At 41.4% G+C, this 21,340-nt stretch overlaps 1 protein-coding gene across 1 annotated transcript in view; it reads left to right on the forward strand.

Annotated features, from left to right (window-relative positions):
- The window catches only part of PCSK6 (proprotein convertase subtilisin/kexin type 6), a gene marked incomplete in the record, with an annotated part of 1,289,931 nt that overhangs the window by 646,574 nt on the left and 622,017 nt on the right, over window positions 1–21,340 (forward strand).

The raw sequence follows: 21,340 nt of genomic DNA on the forward strand, positions 1-21,340 counted from the left end.
ACTGTGGGACTGACTGGGATAATATACTATTTTCAACAGTGGCTTGGGGAGAAAAGCTCGATATTGACATAATATGATTATAGTTCTGTATTACAAAACATAATACAGAGTAATTTTTTTTTTATTTTATTATTTTACATTTGTTAACCGGGCTAGTCCAACTGGATGAATATCCATTTTCAGTAGAGGCCCGGGGAGATAAGCTCCAATTTGTACAAATTGTTAATACTAACTTAAACATCTAAGCATAACATTGACAAAAATAAAAGAAATCTAAGGACATTTTTAACAGTATTCCAACCTTGATAAGTAGAAAGCAAGGCAAAGAAAAAAAGAAACCGAAAAAAAGAACTAGGAGTTATAATATTATAAAAAAGATCTTTGTTCATATATTGTGAGGAAAAAAATAAAAGCAAGAGTAGACTTTGAGAAATCTAATTATCTAATAAAATTCGAAAGACTGTGTTTATTAAGGATTTCACCGACTTTGAAGTCTGAAGGTGAAAGATAAAAGAAAAAAAGTGGGTCTAACATAAATTGCTGAAGGCAGAAGTTAGTCAGGATTACAACTAGGGCAAAGCCAGTGTTTTTTTAGGTATATTTTAAGTTTTGGTTTGAAGTTAGTTAGAGAGGAAATAGAGGTAAGATCAGGAGGAAGAAGGTTCCATTTTTTTCCCAACTACATTAGAGAAGAGAGCATCGCCTGCCCTGTTGTTGGATTTGCTGGAGGAGATACGTAGTGTATTTGAGGAGCGCAGGGAGTTAAGATTAAGGGTAATGTATTAACTAAGTAAAAATTCAACTTCATTTCTTACATGTGAACCTATGCATGTATAGGGCTAATATTTGTAAAGATATATGTTGAAAATGAACATTAAGTATACACAAGTTGCAGATCCTGGAGATGACATTAAACATGGAGTACAGTTTTTTTGGGCAGCCTTCTGAAAAGTAAACGTAACCCACCTGACCAAAGTTGTCATGCTTGTATTCTGTCCTTGTCATTTTACCACAAGAAAATGACATTCAAAAATATTGCTCCGTGCTATGTGCTGCAGACTCTTTTGGGGGAATGGGTCACACCTGGCAAGAATGAGCAGGAAATGAATGAAAATAAGAGAAAATATACTGTACATCTTGGGTGTCTGCAATACTTGGAAATGGCTGTAAATGAATGGTTAGGCATATGGCACTGTTTTGCTTTTTATTTTTCATTCAAAACAGTTATTTCATGAGCTTCATGTAAAACCGTGCTAAAATATTAAAAAGCATTCTAGAAGCATCTGAGACACTGGCAGGGAGGGATGGGTGTGTCCAACCTTTGGAGGAATGTTCATCTAGGTGCTTCCTAAATGAAGGCATGGTCCATAGACTGGAATATTGGGTGGAATAATCAGTTGCAGGGGAGTGGGAAAACGAGGGTAGCTGATTTAATAATGTTATTAGTTAATTCCACCTAGCAGAAGCAGTCAACATCATGCCCCCCTCACCAGGAAACCCTCAAGATTCATGCCACCCCCAGCTCTGAATTGTAGAAAGTCCAGGGGTGGAAGGAGGAAACTGTGCACTCAGCATTGGACAAGGAGGGTGTGGTGGCACTGGGGTGGCTGTAGAGTTTCAAGCAAAAAATAGAGGCAAAAGAAAAAAAAACAACACATTGCAGAAAGTAGGCTTTCCTATGCATCTGAGTATGGATACCCTGAGCAGGAAACATAATTGCAGTCTCATAACATGGCATTGTATATGTATATATTTTAAACGTACATGAGTATATGTCTATATAGTATATGCATGACTGAACTGTATTTTATGCATATTCCGCTTCGTATAATTTTCTAACTTTGTTCTGTCAATGTACCGTGGCTGGATGCTCTTAATCTCTACAAAATTTCTGAGATTTACAGTTCATACCTCCTCTCACCAAAAAGAGTTCTTGAATGTTTTATTAAAACTTGATACATATGGGAAGCATTATTTCGTAAGTCATGCTGGAAAAATGCATTGCTGCATAGGGGCAGCATGCACCCCCCTCATATTTTTCCTAATATTGTTAACGATCAGTTTTTAAGAGCGTACCATGAAAGGCACATATTCTTGCAAGAGGTAAAAAGCTTGTACATTTATTAAAAGCTCTAATATCTTTATACATCCTGTTACTAATAAACGGTATTGTTATAAAGATATATGCTTCTTGAAACAGTAAGAACGTGGTCTATATAGCCAGCTGTGATCACTGTTCCTAATTTTATGTTGGCAAGACTAATCAGATGCTGAAACAGCGCATTTTACAACATGCTGGTGCCATTAGGAATGGACTGGAGAGCAGTGCGTTATTCCAGCATGTTAAGGAATTTGTAGATTGTAAGGTTTTTTTATGGTGATAGTATTAAGCCTACTATTGGGGGGGGTGACATCAGGAATATTACAGAGATGAAAAAGACTAATTGGATAGCTGATCTGCGAGCTGATATCCCTCCTGGTCTGAATGGTTACATCCCTTTGAAACCTATTCTGAAAGCTTGCAGACTATGACACAATGGTATAGTCTAGTGTTTTCTTATGTTAACAGCTACCTCTTAAACCTGTGTTTTATTTTGCAGGTATGTTTCCGGTTTAATGAATAGTTTTATTAGCTATTTGTTGGTAGGATGTTTAATGCCTACTGTTTTTAGATGATGCAAGACTCTCTTTGATATGTTAGTACTGTTCTTTGCTATGCTATAGAGCTGTACTTTTTTAATTTTATAGTTGTTCATAGGTTCATCGGTTCATACTAGGCTATCTGCCCTAAGGCATTTATAAGCCTAGCCAGAGTAAGTTTGGCTTTCGCCACCCATTTTAAATTAATTTTGCTATGCCCTTTTTCGAGGTTGGTATACTGTGCCTCTATCTAACAGTGACCCAGAAGTGATACCCGGGGTAAACCTACGATCCCCCATTCACTCATCAAGATTCCTTTTGAAGAGAGTCAATGAGGGACCCTGCCTAACCTGGACTGGGATTTTATTCCAGAGTGAAGGGAGCCTCTGGGTTATGAATCTGTCCCTCCAGCATGTCCTATTTATTTCAGTGCTGAGGTTCAAGTCTCTCGAGCGCGTAGCTCGATGGGATTTGGATTTTCTGAGGTGCAGCATGTCCATTAATTTCGGGTTGGACATGGCTTTATACGTCAGGCACAGATCGCCTCTGAGCAGGTGGTATGCCACTGAGTAGAGCTGGAGTTTCTTTAACCAGGCAGGATATGGCATCTGTTTGAGCCCTTTGATCCTCTTGGTGAGGTACTTTTGGGGTCTTTCCAGTTGCTGCAGGTGTCTGGTAAGGTACATCCCAAAAGGGGCATTGTATTCAATTATGGGCCTGATGAGGGATGAGTAAAGAGGCACGATGACCTCCCCTCATCTAGATGTGAATCCCTTCATGATTAGGTGGGCTATATAAAATGTTTTTCTAACCACTTTGGCCACGTGGTTGTCAAATGAGAGATTGCTATCAACTTGGGTCCCCAGGTCCCTAATTACTTCTTCCGTACTTAGTGGATTACCACTTATGTGGTAATTTGTGGGCACTTTGTTTTTGCCAAACGGGATGACTATACACTTTTTGGTGTTTAGCTTGAGGCCATGGCTCTGGCACCAGTTGTCTGATTCTATGAGGCCCTTTTGGAGGATGCTTGTGTCGGCTGGAGAGTCGATTATGGCGCCCAGTTTTCAGTCATCTGCGAACTTGGTCAGCCATAGTCCTTCCATGTTGGCCTGTACCTCTGAGAAATATATACCAAACAAGAGAGGTCCCAGGACTGAGCCTTGTGGGATGCCACTTGTAACTGGTTTGGAGTCTGACATGGCTCCAGCAATTCTAACCATGTGGGTTCTATCCTTGAGCCAGTTTGCAACCCATCTAGTGACATAGGGATTTATATTTAAGCTGGTGAGCTTATCTATAATGCCCGAGTGGGGTATTGTATCGAAGGCTTTTGCGAGTTCCAGGTAGGCTGTGTGGACCACCTTCCCCTCGTCAATGGCCTTGGTGACTGTTTCAAAGAAATCGACCAGGTTTAAGAGGCAGGATCTGCCCTTAACAAAGCCGAACTGGGTAGGATCCAGTGTCTGTAGGTCCCCAATATCTTTATTTATAAGGTCCATGATGATCTTTTCCATAGCTTTGCAGACCAAGCTAGTCAGGCTTATGGGGCGATAGTTTCCAGGATCCGTTGAGGCACCACCTTTGTGGAGAGGGACCACTGTTGCTGTACGCCACTCTTTGGGTACATATCCTGTAGTAAGGCTGAGATTGAACAGTAGTTTTATATTTGGGTTTAGCTCTTCTTGGAGTTCATGTAGGACGCAGCCCGGGGACACCATCTGGTCCCATTGATGCTGTGTTTTTTGCTTTGGAGAGGGCGGTTCTTACCTGAGCATCTGAGATGTCAGGGGGGCAGCACTCTGCTGGGATAGATATTTGCCCTTTTGGTGGGGGGGGGGATTTTGCGCTGAACCGGTTAGCTAGGATGTTGGCAATGTCTGTGGGTTCGGTGTATTTTTTGTCATTTTGGACTAATTCTGAGCATATCTGGGAATTCCCACCCGGGTTCCTAACATAACTAAAGAAAGCCTTGTGATTATCCTTAGTGTCCTGTGCAATTTTTCTCTCGAAGCTGGCCTTAGACGATTTTATGAGTGCCCGTAGTTTTTTGCTAATACTGATCAGAGATGCCTTCCCTTTTGGGGATTTTGCTCTATCATGTAGTAGCTTCCTCCTTCTATTGTATAGTTTGTTTATGGCTGGGGTCCACCAGACAGGACGTCTGCCTTTAGAGGACTGGGTCTTGGTTTTATTTGGGATTGCATGATCCATGCATTCCTGAAGGTGTTCATAGAATGCGTTTATAAAGGATTCTGCATTCTGGGCCATATTTTCCACAGGCCCGGGGGCTTTGAAGGATTCCACCTCAGTTTTGAGGAGTGTGAAATTTGCTTTAGAGAAGTTTTTCACTGTGGTTTTCTGGGCAGGGGGTGGGGTCGGGATGTGAATATCCAGTGAGATTAGTTTATGGTCTGATCTTACCAGTGAGGGATACACTTCTGTTCTGAAGCAGAGTCATGCCAACCTAGTTTTATACCAGTGGGAAAGGAAACATTTATTTAGTGGTTTGAATCCATATAAAGATAATGTAAAGTTCTTTCAACGATTTGTGGACGACTGTTTTTTGATTTGGGGGGGCACGTTACAGGATTTGAATGATTTTATGCTGTACATCAATTCAATCTCATCTTTTTTGAAGTTCAAAATGTGTTCATCTGAAATTACTATTAATTTTTTAGATATCAACTTGAGTCTTGACGGTGGTACACTTAGAACAAGCCTCCATAGAAAAGAAGTCTGTGCAGGAAGGTACACTCATGCAAGGTAGTATGCATGCGCCACATGTTTTTAGAGGTACTGTCAGGTCTCAATTTTATAGAGCCAGTAGGTTTAACACGGAAGATCCTAGCTTCTCCAAACAGTTGAATGAGATGATAGCTGATTTCACTAACAGTGGTTATGATGCTACTACCTTAAATAATGAGAAACTAAATGTGCTAGAGGAAAGAAAGTCGAGGGTGGCCCCTGTTATGTTAAATGACACCATAGAAACACAAGCTGTTGGCTTGCCCAATGTGTCCATCCAGAATGAGATGAAAGTAAGATACATTACTTCGTTTAGTACAAAAACACCATGTATTAAACGTATTATCCATAAGAATTGGCTAATCTTGATGGCATCTGAAGAGTTAAAAGCAATGCTGGGCAATGTCCCATTTTTGCATATCGTAACATGAGAACCCTCAAGAGTGTCCTCTGTTACAAAGATTTTCCTACAAATATCACAACACATCCATCCAGCATTATGGGCACACGAAAATGTTATAACTGCTCGTGCTGTGATGACATTGATGATGAACATTTAGGTATCTTTGAACACCCAGTCAGGAAGAGGCTGTTTAGGTTCAATGTAACTGCTACTTGTGTCACCACCCACGTGGTTTACCTTGCTACCTGTGTATTATGCAACTCTTTCTATGTGGGTAAAACCACGCGTAAACTTAGATAGGATCACAGAACACAAGTCTGAAATCCGAAGATGTGTGGACACTAATGCTTTATATAAACACAGGCTATGTTTTGGTGAACAGCATGTATTTAAATTTAAAGCTATAGACCATGTTTCACCCTCACCCAGAGGTGGTGATATCAATAACAAATTAGAAATTAAAGAATACAACTGGATAATTAGATTGATGGGTGACTCGCCCCCTGGTTTGAATAGTACTGTCAGCCTTAAACCTATTTTGGTCAGAATGAGTAGATCTAGATTATGAGATTTTCTCTTTATGTATAAGATTGTACATGTGATTTTTAGGTTAAAACTTTGCTTTTTTAAAAAATATACATTCTTCCTTTTTTAAAAAATATACATTCTTCCTTTTTTAAATGTTTTTTGTTTTCATGTATGCATTATGCTGTTGCATTTTTTAGCTTTGCATATTTATTTATTTCTACATGTTTTCTTTTAATGTTTGGGTCATGTGACTTCTTGGCTGCCGGTCATATGACTTTTTTAGACCTATATATACTCTGCATTTGCATTTGTATTTTCAGTATTGATAAAGGATTTTATCCGAAAGCTTTGCTCCTCACATTAAAGTGTTTTTTCTACTGAGAACGTTGTTTGTCTTGCTGAAGCATAGAGTCCCCATTTTGGTGATGATCAGGTCCAGTATGTTTTCCCCTCTTGTGGGAGTGGCAACAAGTTGTTCCACAGCATTTGAGTTTATAAATTCTAGGAACCTTTGGGCTAGGGTGTTGGAGCTAGAGTAATGCTCCCAGTCTGTTTGGGTAGTTGAAGTCACCCAATATAATGGCGTTTAGAGAGACCTTCATATTTTCCAGTGTTCTCAGGAAGGCTGAGTGGAGTTCCTGGGTTTGGGAGGGTGGTCTGTAGCAGGCTATAAACTGGAAGGCAGTTTTACCCACTGTTAGTTGCACATGGATAGTCTCTAATGCTTCGTGCTGTGCAACCAACCTGGAGGTGTGGGTATCTTTGACGAATATTGATATTCCCCCTCCTTTTGTGGTTCGGTCTAAGTTTTGGGGCTGAAAAGCATGGTATGAGGTACAACCTGGTAGTGCTGGGGTACTCTCAGGAGCCTTGAACCAGGTTTCTGTTAGTGCACAGATATCGATGTTCTCCATGCTAAGGAGAGTTTCGAGTGCATGCATCTTGAGGTTTAGACTTCTGGCGTTGAGTAGCACTACTTAGTTTCTTATCCCTTGTGATACCTATGGAGGTGGGATTGTCTTTTGAGCCTTGCCTAAAAAAGGCACTATGGGGGTAGCAAGAGCCTTTGCCAATATCCAAAAGCCCAGGGGTGATAGGTACAAGCTGTCCCTAGCGAAGCATCATGGCTTGTCGAGCATGTCATCCCAGGCTGACAGGCATTGGATCCCCTTTGAATGACACCAATACTTAAGCCAATTGTTGAAATTGATCATCTTGTCTTCATATTGTGGCATCATTCTTAGTGAGGGTAAGATGCTACTCAAGGTCAGGGTCATACCGGCCTGGGCTACATGCTCAGGGAGCTCCTCTGTCTCTTCATGTAGTCCAGGGAGGTACGTCTCAGGTCATTCACACCAGCATGGACAATGACTGAGTCATATTTGTACTTGCCTTGGAGTGACTTGAGTGCTTGTGTTATGTGACGGATCCTAGTGCCCGACAGGCAGCTCACCGGGTAGCGGTTGCTTGGGTGTCTGCTTTGGAGGTCTCTGCTGCATAGGCAGATTTTTATTTAGAGCCTCTGAATATGTTTTTGTGTGTTTGTTGTGTTTATGTTGTTGTGTCTTTCGGCCTTTCCCAGTTAGGGGTCGCCACAGCGGAACTCTGGTCCGCTAATGATTGGTAGTTGATTTTTACATGCCTAGTTACCAGCCCTGATGCACAACCTTCAACGAAGGTACGCCCACTCATGCATGTGTCCACGCAGAAGACGCTCTAGCTGAGAATCAAACCGGACAGTGTCTTACTGTGAGGCGACAACGATACCGCAGCACCACCACCGCGGGCATTTTTAATTTGCTAGTATGGGGCAGATTTCAAAATGTATTTAATTGTAGATTGCCTTTTAGTGATTGTTTAATGCACTCAAGCTAATTATTTTATTGGTTTTAATTGTTCTCATGAGATTATTGGTGCTTTTCAGCTTTAAATGTGTGCCTTCAGAGTTTGTATTTCATTGTGTTGGATCTGATGAAGGGATTGTTTCTGAAAGCAATTATCCTGTGTTGCACTTCATTAAATTTTATGCTACAAGCCGTGGAAGCCCTACTATTTTTTTAGATTTTGGATTATTGTGCCTACAGAAGGGCATTTGGTCATCTTTGTGTTTTATTTGACTTTTGGATTTTACATGCATACACTGCTGTCTTTCAGTCAGTTTTAAGTAACATTTCATGCCATTCAGTGACTACTTAAAACACAAACTGTGCAAATGCCACAGAACAGACTTTCAAAGTGCTTTTTACTGCTGCTGGTTTTTAGAATGACTAAACTGAAGTCTTTTGAGAAGCCTGAATTGTACTAGTTTGACTCATCTCTCATCCCTTTTCACACCTAATTCCCTAGTTGTCAAAGTGCTAAGGGTAATTTGATCTGTTACCTGCTGTGATTCACAGCACACAGCAGGAGACGTGACTTGTGTACGGTTTCCTTGTTCTAGCCTTTACTTTCTATGCAGGTAGGGGAAGGACCAGGGAGTTGTGACATCACAGCATGGGTGGGTTTTTAGGACGGTAGTGGTGATGTCAGTTTGGGGAGGCAAATGGCCAGATAACTACCTCAGTGAATTGGAGACTGCATCAAGGGTGGGACAAAAGTTTTTTGAAAGTGAAAACACCACAGTACAGTAAAGTGCTGTTCTAGTGGAGAGAAACAGTCAATTTAAAATATTTTAAATACTGTATTTTTGTTTATTTACAGCAGGGACAGTAAATAGGGAGAAAAAAGGCAGAGAAATTGAGCATTTAATAACAGAATCCCATTGTCCTATAAGACCACACAGGGAATGTACACTCTAGTCCTGGGGCTGGACTTTCTCTCCAGGCCCTAAAGAAGACTCCCCACTGACACAGCTATAGAGTTGAGTCCTTAGGTGGGTGTTCCAAGCCACGTCCTCCACTACCCTCTTTGTGAAATCAGTGCTCTGTGTCTCTGTTCAGAGTAGATGATACACACACACTGACATTTGATTTCCACACACATATACACACACACACGTACACACACGTACACACATACACACACATATACACACACATATATATACACACACACATATATACACGCACATACGCACATACACACATATACACACACATACACATATACACACACATACACATATACACACACATACATACACACACACACACACACCTGGGAAATGCTGGCACAGCTACCTCCACCCAGACTATAAGGAAGATAAAGTGCCACCAGAACACCCCCACAACTGGTGCTACTCTAAGGCTCATGCCAGGGTACCCATATACTCAGAGTAAAATTAACTTATACGAATGGTAATGTTCAACCAAGCAGCAAGACTTTCAGAAGCATGGAACCACAGTGCCACTAAATAAATACAAGTACTCTTAAAGGGTAAATATTTTCTAAAAGACCAGCCACAATGAATGATATAGATATAGTTAATAAGTAATAAAATAGAAAACATGAAAATAATGAATATCCATTTACAATAAACACCAGAGTTTGTCACAGGAAATATAAAAAAACACCACCAGTGGAAAAACCCGACATGTACAGAAAAAAAACATTTAACTAATCTCACTGTTTTCCTAACTGACTGAAGAATTACTGTTCCCTACTTAACTTAATATTACAAGGCAAGTTGTAGTAGATGAGGTCTAATAAAGTGCAGACTGCCTCTATCACATCTCTCACTAGTATCCAAGTGCAATTTCACTGCTGGCTACTGAATGACATCACATCAGGTCACCTGACTGTGTGGTTCCTACACTGCCCCCTTACTAGAAAATGAGCCAGGATCTGACACAGATGTGTTGCAATACATACATACAACTTTGTTATGGCATGTTGAAGCCATAAAACAATTCCACCACTTCCACCCTTCATTCAGAAAGTCTTTTTACAGACATTTTGTCTCTGGCTGCATTCAGACCTGTGAGATAAAAACTTTATGGCCTAAACCAAGTCATTTAATTTCAGACTATTTTTCTTAAGATTAACTGGGCTGAGCTTACCCCTTCCCTTCTAGTAACCTCTGTTAAAATATATACATTTCAGTAGTTACAACAATACAGCCTGACATACATGTGTATTTTCTGTCCAGCAGGACCCACTGTTGATACATGTTTAACATAAGAACAGTAAACGATGAAATATTTATTTATTTATTTATTTATTTATTTTATTTTATTTAACATTTGTTTATTTAATATTTGCTTGTAGCCAACTTGTTCGGGTTGTCCTAGATCATAAATCATAAAATAACCATTTCAAAATTGTAAAAGTAAATTCTTCCTTCGATCCTTAATCAGTAAAAATGCAGGTGTTCTAAGATAATAGATGAACTGGACACAGTTCCATTTTTTGTCAATTTTATTATGGAAATCAATTGGGAGCAGATGAGCACTAACAGTGGAATTTGATTAAATAAACATGTGCCTTGTATATTACTGTGTCAGGTTAATCAAAGAGTAAAAACAATTTGCTGTGTTCTAACATTATTGTTGGAAATACATAATATCACATTACAATATCTGGCACTAGAAAGTGGGATACGAATACTGTTTTTTCATAGCCATGAATAGGAATTCGGTGACCAATTGTGTCTAGTTTTCATTGTCCAGTAATGAAGTGGATGATGTCTTTATGGGTCCTGTTTATTGGCTGAGTTGCCCATTGAAGTTATTGGCTGCTGTGCATTTGGAAACTTGAGAGATTGGTAGGGTGGGTGACCATATAATAATCCCGAGAGTTTTCAAATGTGAAATGTATTGGTCAGGGAGGCCTATCCAATCAGGGAATGGATTTCAGCCAGCCAATGTAGGGTGTAAGGGGAGAGGATATTTCATGGCCCAAATTAATGAATAAGGAGCTAGCTATTTTTGGCGGGCAAGAAGGTGGGATTAGGTAAGTAAGAATGTTGGCCAATCACTTTAATATTATCGTCCGATGGACAGGAAAAGGGTGTCGTATTAATGATTCCATGGATTATGGGAGGAGTCTATTGGTGGAGGGAATGGCCAGAGTGTAGTCTGGGGGTGAAATGGTGGGAATCTAAAAAGCAAAAGCCAATTGGGCAAAAAAACCTGTTGGAGAAAAAATCCTATTGAAGGGAAAAGAAGGCGTCTTCTAGCCTTATGGAGTGGAAAGGTGGTTGATACTTTGTGAATCTGAATGGAGTCAAGCCATGGGGGGTGTGGGCCAGAAAAAGAAATCTTATGTGGCTGTGTGGTAAGAAGGTGCCGAGAACGGGTCTACTTCAATAGACCAAAGTACCATATAACCGACTTTTAAAAAACTGAGACCAGAAGACTGACGTTTCCCGTAAGTGTAACTTCTCATTAGCAACATTCCGAACACTGAACTTTTGAAATGCTGACAGTCCAAGGTAAGCAGAACAGGAACTCTGCTCATTACCACACTATAGTGTGAACCCAGAGTTGGTATATTTAATTCGCATGGGGTTTGGGGGGGGCACAGCCCGCTTGCATCAGCATTTTATTTGAAATTCAGTAGTTACTGAATTTAAGAATTCCTACTGAATATTCGTGTCTGTGCTGTATTCAATGGGATTTTGTTTGGGTTTTTGGTTTTGGTTAGTGGGCGGGTGAATTGAAAATTTTTACTTTCTGCTGTTTAGAATTGTTTATATTTTACTATACACTATTAATATTTTCATAACTTTCTGAGATTATTTCCTGTTTCACTGGAGCTTGTTGCAAGGCGTCTGTTAAATCGTGTTTGATACGAAGTATGCATTTTTAAAAAAACATGCTATTTTAAGGGACGAGTTTAGAGCTGTGCATTGAATACAGTTGATGTCTTACATGGTCGGGCAAATGTAGTTTCATTGTTTTGAAATTTTGGCAATGTGGTCTCGTTTTTTTAAAAGTAAGTTATGTGGTATTTTGGGTTTGTGAAGTAGAGCTCCAAGGACAAACAAAACTGAAATAGTGTGGTGGTGTGGTGTGTGGGAGTATGAGGGAAGAAAAAGAAGAACTCAGACAACACACTATTTTCTGTGGTCTTAGGAATAACTCTGAAACAAACCACTAATTGCTGTGGTCTCAACTGGGAATCCCAGAATAAAATGGTATAAAGCTGATTCCGAAAAGATTGTGAACCGGAACTATTCCTACCTGTTAGTAACAGCCTGCATTTCATTGCTGGAAGCTGTGTGCTGAGTGACTGCTTTTCAGTCTATCTGCAAATATTCAGAGCTAAGTATATTTTTTTGGTTTTGGAGTTTGTACTGTTAATTGTTGCTTATAGTTTTTCAGATCTCTGCTGAAACTGTTTTGCCCCATCCACCCTCTCTATTTCTGTCTCGTAGCTACCCGCCCCACTGTAGATTTGATCTTGGACACTCCCCCAGTCCCATCTCCTTACCACATTCTACCTAATAAACTCCTTCTGCACTTGCTTTTAGTTGGTCCTTTTTAATTTAATTGTATTTTTTAAACTGTTTGGTCTAGTATTGGTACATACTCGTGTGCTAGCTTGCACTGCATGTGAATTGTTTTTACTGCTGTTTTAGCTACTTTTCTGTAAAAAAAAATATATATATATATATATATATATATATATATATATATATACACTGTAAGCCTGTTTCCAACCTTTCCTGTAACTAGTGTAGTCCAGATACATATTTGCTGTATCCAGGACTGTATGTAAGCTTCTGAGCTCCCCCCCCCCCCCCAAGCCTTTCTGTGTTGGAGGGAAGCCTTCTAGCTTATCAGTGGGAGTGGTAAGCACTAGGTAACCTGTCTGCCACATAAGGAGTGGTTCTGGCCCAGAAATTGTAGTTATTGGCCATTTGGGCAATCTTTTTCATCTCTCTCAACTTTATGATTTGAAAGCCTGCATTTGCACTTGTTTCTGTCCTGTAACTCGTCTAGTGCAGATACAGATTCTTAGTTCTAGCACTTAAATTTGCTTATTTGTGTTCAGCACTTGTTCAGAACTTGTAAGCACTAAATAAGCTACTAATTACTATAGCAGTCAACCTTCCTCATTACCTAGAGGAAAACAGTTTTGGTACTTACTTTTCTCACTTGCTTAGAGAAAAACAGCTCTTGTACTCACTTTCCTCATTTGTCTAGAGGAAAATAGTTTTTTATTCAGGCATGTCCAAGGGTCAGCTCCCAGTGTTCTCTCCTGTCTATCTGATGAATCTGGGCATCTTAGGGCAATGTAGAAATTGCCTCATATACACAGACAACCCTCTCCTCCTTCCACCCAACACTATAACCTGCGAGAGATGCACTTATCTAGCCAAACTGGAGGTAAAGCTCTCTCCTACCAAGACTGAACCTGACAGTCAAGAGGAGAAGGTAAACATGTGCACCACACCACACTCATCACATAGTCTCACTAAATCTACACCACCAAAATCCACACATAGTAACACAAAAACATTCGCAGAGGTTCTCAATAATAATCTGTCTAAGCAACAGAGACCTCCAAAGCAGAAATGCAAGCAACCTCCATCCCACAACACAACTCAAATGAGACACAGCCCACAGACTCAGTGTGCCACTTAACCACAGCCAATAAAGCAAAACAACGTACCCAACACCCTAATCATAGGTGATGCTATAGTCAGGCACACTGTTGTCCCACTCACCAGGCTAAACAAGGAGAAGGTTAATGTCAGCTGCCTGTCGGGTGCCAGGATCCACCACATAACCCACGCACTCAGGTCACTCCACAACAAGTACAAATATGACTGTCATTGTCCATGTTGGTGTGAATGACCTGAGACGTAACTCCCTGGACTACATGAAGAGACATGGAAGAGCTCTCTGACCTTGTAGCCCAGGCAGGTATGACCCTAGCCCTGAGTAGCATTCTGCCATCACACAGAATTATACTGCAGTAGAAGGACAAAATGATTGACTTCAACAATTGGCTAAGCTTCTGATGTCATTCTAAGGGGATCCAGTATCTGTCTGCTTGGGATGACATGGTTGACAGACCACTATGCTTTGCCAGAGATGGCCTGCTCCTGTCGCCCCTGGGATTCCGGATACTGGCTAAGGCTCTTGCTGCCCCTCTAGAGCCTTTTTTAGGCAAGGTTCAAATGACAAATTCAGCACTGTAACAGGAATAGGCAAGCAAAAACTAAGGGTAATGCTACTCAATGCTAGAAGTCTAAATCTCAAAATGCACTTACTCGAGGCACTCCTTAAAATGGTGAACATTGATATCTGTGTAGTGACTGAGACCTGGTTCAAGGCTCCAGAGAGCATCTTCTGCACTACCAGGCTATAACTCGTACCACACCTTTCAGCCATGTAACCTGGACCAAAACACCAAAGGTGGAGGTGTGTCCATATTCATTAAGGATATCCACACCTCCAGGCTAGTTGCTCAGCATAATGCATCCGAGGTTATCAAAGTGCAACCTACTCTGGGTAAAACTGCAGTCCAAATTGTAGCTTGCTACAGATCCCGCAACATACCCCAGGATTCCCACTCCTCTTTTCTTGATGTACTGGAAAATATTAGGGTTCAACCAAACACCCTAATAATGGGCGACTTCCAACTACCCCACCATTAACTGGGAAAACTACTCGTGTACCAACTCCTTAGCTCAACGCTTTCTGGAATTCATAAACTCCAATGCCCTGGATCAGCTTATCCATACCACCACCAGGGGCAACAATATCCTAGACCTAGTCATTACCAACGAGTGACCAGTGTTCTACACCTGAAGTCCACTCCTTGTTGGTCAGATCCAACCATAAGCTAATCACCCTTGATATCCACATCCCGTCCCCACCCCCCATTAAGGAAACCATAGTAAAAAATTTCTCCAAAGCCAACTTCATGCTTCTTAAGACAGAAGTGGTGAACTTCATTACACCCATGCAGATGGACAATACAGTTACAACTGCTGAATCCTACACAAATGCACTCTATAAGCACTTACATGAATGCATGGATCATGCTATCCCAAACAGAACCAAGATGCTATCCTTCAAAAAAAGGAAGCCAATCTGGTGGTCCTGCCATAAACAAACTGTACAACAGAAGGAAGAAACTGTTGCAAAAGAGAGTAAAATCCCATGAGTGGAGGAGATCCCGGGTCAGCCTCAGTAAGAAGCTGAGATCCGTTATAAGATCCTTCAAAGCTAGCTATGAAAATAAAATCACCACTAATTCTAAGGACAACCACGAAGCATTCTATAGCTATGTCAAGAATCTTGATGGCAACACCCAGATCTGCTCTGAGTTACAGCACAACGGCACGAAAATTATAGAACCAACTGATATTGCCATCATCCTGGCAGATGGTTTCAGTGCTAACTTTACTCCCCCACACCCCCTAAAAAGCCCATATCTATACAGGAAAAATGCAGAGTCCCTGTAACTAAGCAGATAAAAGCTGCACTCTCTAAAGCCAAAAACACAGCATCCATGGGGCCAGACAACGTCCCAGGCTGCGTTTTACATGAACGTCAGAATGAACTGGCTCCCCACCTAAGCACCATGTTCAATAATAGCCTCTCATCAGGCTTTGTGCCCACTGAATGGTGCACAGCAACAGTTATCCCACTCCACAAAGGGGGAGCCACCACTGATGCCTGGAACTATCACCCTATTAGCCTGATGAGCCTGGTCTGCAAGGCCATGGAATGTATCATCATGGAACTCCTAAACAAAGACATTTGTAACCTCCAAACTATGGATTCCACCCAGTTCGAGTTTGTCAAAGGCAGATCATGCCTCCTGAACCTGATCGACTACTTTGAGGCAATCACCAAAGCCGTAGATGAGGGTAAGGTGGTTCACACATCCTATCTTGACCTCGCCAAGGCTTTCAACACCATCCCCCATTCTGGAATTATAGCTAAACTCATGAAACTAGGTATAAATCCCTACATCACAAGATGGGTTGCCAACTGGCTCACTGACAGGACCCACACTGTAAAAGTTGCAGACTCCAAATATGACCTCAAATGAGTGACAAGTGGAGTACCACAGGGTTCAGTCCTGGGACCTTTCCTGTTTGGTATCTACTTCTCTGAAGTACAGGCTAACACAGAAGGCCTCTGGCTAATTAAGTTCACAGATGACTGCAAACTAGAAGCCATAGTTAAGTCTCCAAATGATGTGGACATCCTACAGAAGGGCATCGCTGAGACAGATGCCTGGTGTCAGAGCCATGGCCTCAAGCTCAATGCCAAAAAGTGCAGTGTCATCCCCTTTGGTAAAAACTCTGTACCCATGAACTACCACATAGGCAGCAATCTACTTAACACCGAATGTGTGATGAGACCTTGGGACCCAAGTGGACAGTAGTCTCTCCTTTGATAGTCACATTGCCACAGTAGTCAGGAAATCCTTCTACGTGGCACACCTCATCATAAAAGGGTTCTCATCCAGGAAAAAATAAGTCATTGTTTCCCTCTACTCGACACTCATTAGACCCATTATAGAGTACAACGTCCCTTTTGGAATGTACCTCACAAGACATCTGCAGCAGCTGGAAAGGCCACAGAAGTACCTCACAAACAGGATTACTGGCCTCAAACAAATGTCCTACACTGAGCGTCTCAAAAAATTCCAGCTTTACTCCGTAGCATATCACCTACTCTGAGGTGATCTCTTCCTAACATATAAAGCTAGGTCAAACCCAGAGCTGTTGAACATGCTACACCTAAAGAAATCCCAATCCCACCGAGCTACACCCTCTAGGGACCTAAACCTTGTCACCACAATAAACAGGACATGTTGGAGGGATAGATTCCTGTCCCAGAGAAGCAAAGTCCTTCATTATCTTCATTATCTTCATTCATCTTCAAGAAAAATCTTGAGTGGATGGGAAATAGGAAATACACTCTGGGGATCACTTTTGTGTCTCTGCTTGACAGTGGCACAAGAAAATAGCTTTCTTGGGTGGCGTAAGCCAGGGAACGTTGTTGGCTAGGCTTACGTAGGCCCTTGGGCTGATAGCCTAGTACCTACCTATGTACCCACACTTGAAAGACATGTATAGTGCAGATAACCACATTTTATAGTAATAGAAAAATCAGTATATAAAATCGAGCATTGCACTCATAAAGTTACCCAGTTTTTTTATAACTCTGTCCTCTGTCCAATAATGGGCGATTTCAACTACCCCACCATTAACTGGGAAAACTACTCATGTACCAACTCTTTTGCTCAACGTTTTCTAGAATTCATAAATTCCAACGGCTTGGATCAACTTATTCACACCCCCACCAGGGGCAGCAATATCCTAGACCTGGTCAATACCAACATGGGAAACTGGTGTTCCACACCAGAGGTCAATTCCTCGTTGATCAGATCCGACCACAAGCTTATCAGCCTAGACATCCACATCCCACCCCCAGCCCCAATTAGGGAAACCATCGTAAAAAACTTCTCAAAAGCCAACTTCTTAAGACAGAAGTGGCAAACTTCATGACACCCATGCAGACGGACAATAGAGGTATGACTGCCGAATCCTACACAAATGCACTTTATAAGCACTTACACGAGTGCATGGATCATGCTATCCCTAATAGAGCCAAGATGTTATCCTCCAAAAAAAGGAAGCCAATCTGGTGGTCCTCTGCCATAAACAAACTCTACAACAGAAGAAACTGTTGCAAAAAAAGAGTAAAATCCCATGACTGGAGGAACTCCCTGGTCAACCTCAGTAAGAAGCTGAGATCCCTCATAAAATCCTCCAAAGCTAGTTATGAAAACAAAATTGCCACTGACTCTAAAGACAACCACAAAGCATTCTATAGCTATGTCAGGAATCTAAATGGGAACACTCAGATCTGCTCTGAGTTGCAGCATAATGGCACTAAATATACAGAACCAACTGATATTGCCAACATCCTAGCAGATAGGTTCCATGCTAACTTTACCCCCCTCTCACCCCCTAGAGGGCCCATCTCTATACCGGAAGAATGCAAAGTTCCTATAATCACGGCTGCACAGGTAAAAAAACACTCTCTCCAAAGCCAAGAACACAGCATCCATGGGACCTGACAATATCCCAGGCTGCATTCTACATGAACTACAGAATGAACTTGCACCCTAACTAAGCACCATGTTCAATCATAGCCTTACCTCAGGCTTTGTACCCACTGAATGGCTCACCGGGACAGTTATCCCACTCCACAAAGGGGGAGCCATGACGGACCCCGGGAACTACCGCCCCATTAGCCTGACGAGCCTGGTCTGCAAGGCCATGGAACGTATCATCATGGAACAAACAAAGACATTGGCAATCTCCAAACTCTGGACCCTACTCAGTTTGGATTTGTAAAAGGCAGATCATGTCTCCTAAATCTGATTGACTTCTTTGAAGCAGTCACCAAAGCCATAGATGAGGGTAAAATGGTTCACACAGCTTATCTAGATCTCACCAAGGCTTTTGACACCATCCCCCACTCTGGAATTATAGATAAGCTCACTAAACTAGGTATAAATCCCTATGTCACAAGATGGGTTGCCAACTGGCTCACAGACAGAACCCACACTGTGAAAGTAGCGGATTCCAAATCCGACATCAGGCCAGTGACAAGTGGAGTACCACAGGATTCAGTCCTGGGTCCTCTCCTGTTTAGTATCTACTTCTCTGAAGTGCAGGCCAATGCAGAAGGTCTTTGGCTAACAAAGTTTGCAGATGACTGCAAACTAGGAGCCATAATCGAAACTCCTAACGATGTGGACAAACTACAAAAGGGCCTCACTGAGACAGATACCTGGTGTCAAAGCCATGGCCTGAAGCTCAATGCCAAAAAGTGTATTGTCATCCCCTTTGGTAAAAACTCTGTACCCATGAACTACCACATAGCTGGTAGTCTACTTAATGCCAAAAATGTGATTAGACCTTGGGACACAGGTGGACAGTAGTCTCTCCTTTGATAATCACATCACCACAGTGGTCAGGAAATCCTTCAACATGGCTCATCTCATCACAAAAGGATTCTCATCCAGAAAAAAAGGTCATTGTTCCCCTCTCCTCATTGCTCATTAGACCCATTATAGAGTACAACGCCTCTTTTGGTATGTACCTCACAAGACATCTACAACAACTGGAAAGACCACAGAAATACCTCACAAAGAGGATTACTGGCCTCAAACAGATGCCCTATGCAGACCGTCTCAAAAAGCTACAGCTTTACTCCATCGCATATCGCCTACTCAGGGGCGAACTCTGCCTAACATACAAAGCTATGTCAAACCCAGAGCTGTTGGACATGCTCCACTTAAAGAAATCCCAATCCCTCCGAGCTACATGCTCTAGGGACCTTAGCCTTGTCACCACAATAAACAGAACATGCTGGAGGGATAGATTCCTGTCCCAGAGACTTCCCATACTCTGGAACAGACTACCTATCTATATCAAACAGAGCTCCTCATTAGCACTCTTCAAGAAAAATCTTGATGATTGGATGGGAAATGGGAAATTCACCCCGGGGATCACTTCTGTGGCTCTGCTCGACAGGCCACAGGAAAATAATTTTCTTGGATGGCGAAAGCCAGGGTACATTTTTTGGCTAGGCTTGTATAGGCCCTAGGGCTGATAGCCTAGTACCTACCTATGAACCTATGAAAACTGCCTTGAACTTGTAAGGATCATGAGATTTTTTTATATTCAATCGTATGCATCATCATTGGAAAATACATAATACCACATTACAATATCTGGCACTAGAAGTAGGATAACAGTGTTTTTTCATAGGCTGTGATTAAGAATTTAATGACCGATCATGTGTAGTTTTCATCATCTGATAATGTGGGTGATGTCTTTAGGGGTCCTGTTTATAGGTTGAGTTGCCCATTAAAAATATTGGCTGCTGTGCATTTGGAAACCTGGGAGATTGGTGTAGAATGTGAACAATTGGCAAAGCCATGAAGTGTGTTGGTCAGGGAGGTCTGTCCAATCTGGGTATGGATTTTAGCTCACAAACTTAGGGTCTGAGGGGGGAAGTAGAAGGATATTTTATAGCCCCAGTTAATGAATAAGGAACTAGCTATTTTTGGCATGGCAAAAAGGGGGGGATAAGTTAAGGAAGAATTTTGGCCAATCACTTTAGTCTTATCATCCAATGGGTCAAAAAAGGGTGACATATTAGTGACACCTTGTATGGGAGGCATCTAGTGGTGGAGGGACTGGCCAGTTTGTAGTCTGATGGTGAAAAGGTGGGAATCAAAAAAACAAAACCCAGCTGGGAAAGAAGCTTATTGGGAGAAAAAAAAAACTATTGGAGGAAAAAAGGTGTCCTCTAGCCTTACAGAGTGGAAAGATACGTTATACTTTGTGGATCTGAATGGAGTCAGACTGGTCAGTGTGCACCAGAAAAAAAAAATCTAATTTGGCCATGTGGCAAGAAGATGCTGAGAACAGCAGTAGTGTGGTGCTGCAGTGTGTGAGAATGAGGGAGGGAAAACAACTCTGAGAATGAAGCACTGATTGCTGTGGTTTCAGTTTAGAATCCCAGCATAAAAAGTTAAACATTCCCAAAAAAATTGTGATGAGGAACATGCCTACCCACACTTAAGAATTATCTAGTGCAGTTCAACACATTTTATAGTAATGGGAAAATCAGTATCCAAAATCAGGCATTAATATCCTTGAGTTCCCAGTTCTTTTATAATTATACTATATCAATGTAAAATGTCTCTTAAAAATGTATAAACAGCATTCCTCTTTACCTAATCCCGCCTTCTTGCTTGCCAAAAATGGCTCGACAACATTCTTCCTTACGTAATCCCTCCTCCTTGCCCAACCAAGCATTAATAGGATACTACAGAATAATCAATATTACCTGGAGATCTCTAAACATGAAATATGGAAGAGGTTTACAATTATTGACAACATGCTTCTTGAACATTTTAGTCAAGGGGACATTGAACCAGAGGTCTTCAGGTTCATGCAGGTGGAGTTGCCCAATATGGCAAGACTGTACTGCATCCCAAAAGTGCATAAAGATCAGAGGGCACCTCTTGTTAGGCCTGTAGTAGCTACGAATGGTTATAAAACAACCAATTTAAATTTTTTTA

This window comes from Protopterus annectens, chromosome 7.part1 (assembly GCF_019279795.1).
Source record: "Protopterus annectens isolate FY-2018-M chromosome 7.part1, PAN1.0, whole genome shotgun sequence".
Classification (NCBI taxonomy): domain Eukaryota; kingdom Metazoa; phylum Chordata; order Ceratodontiformes; family Protopteridae; genus Protopterus; species Protopterus annectens.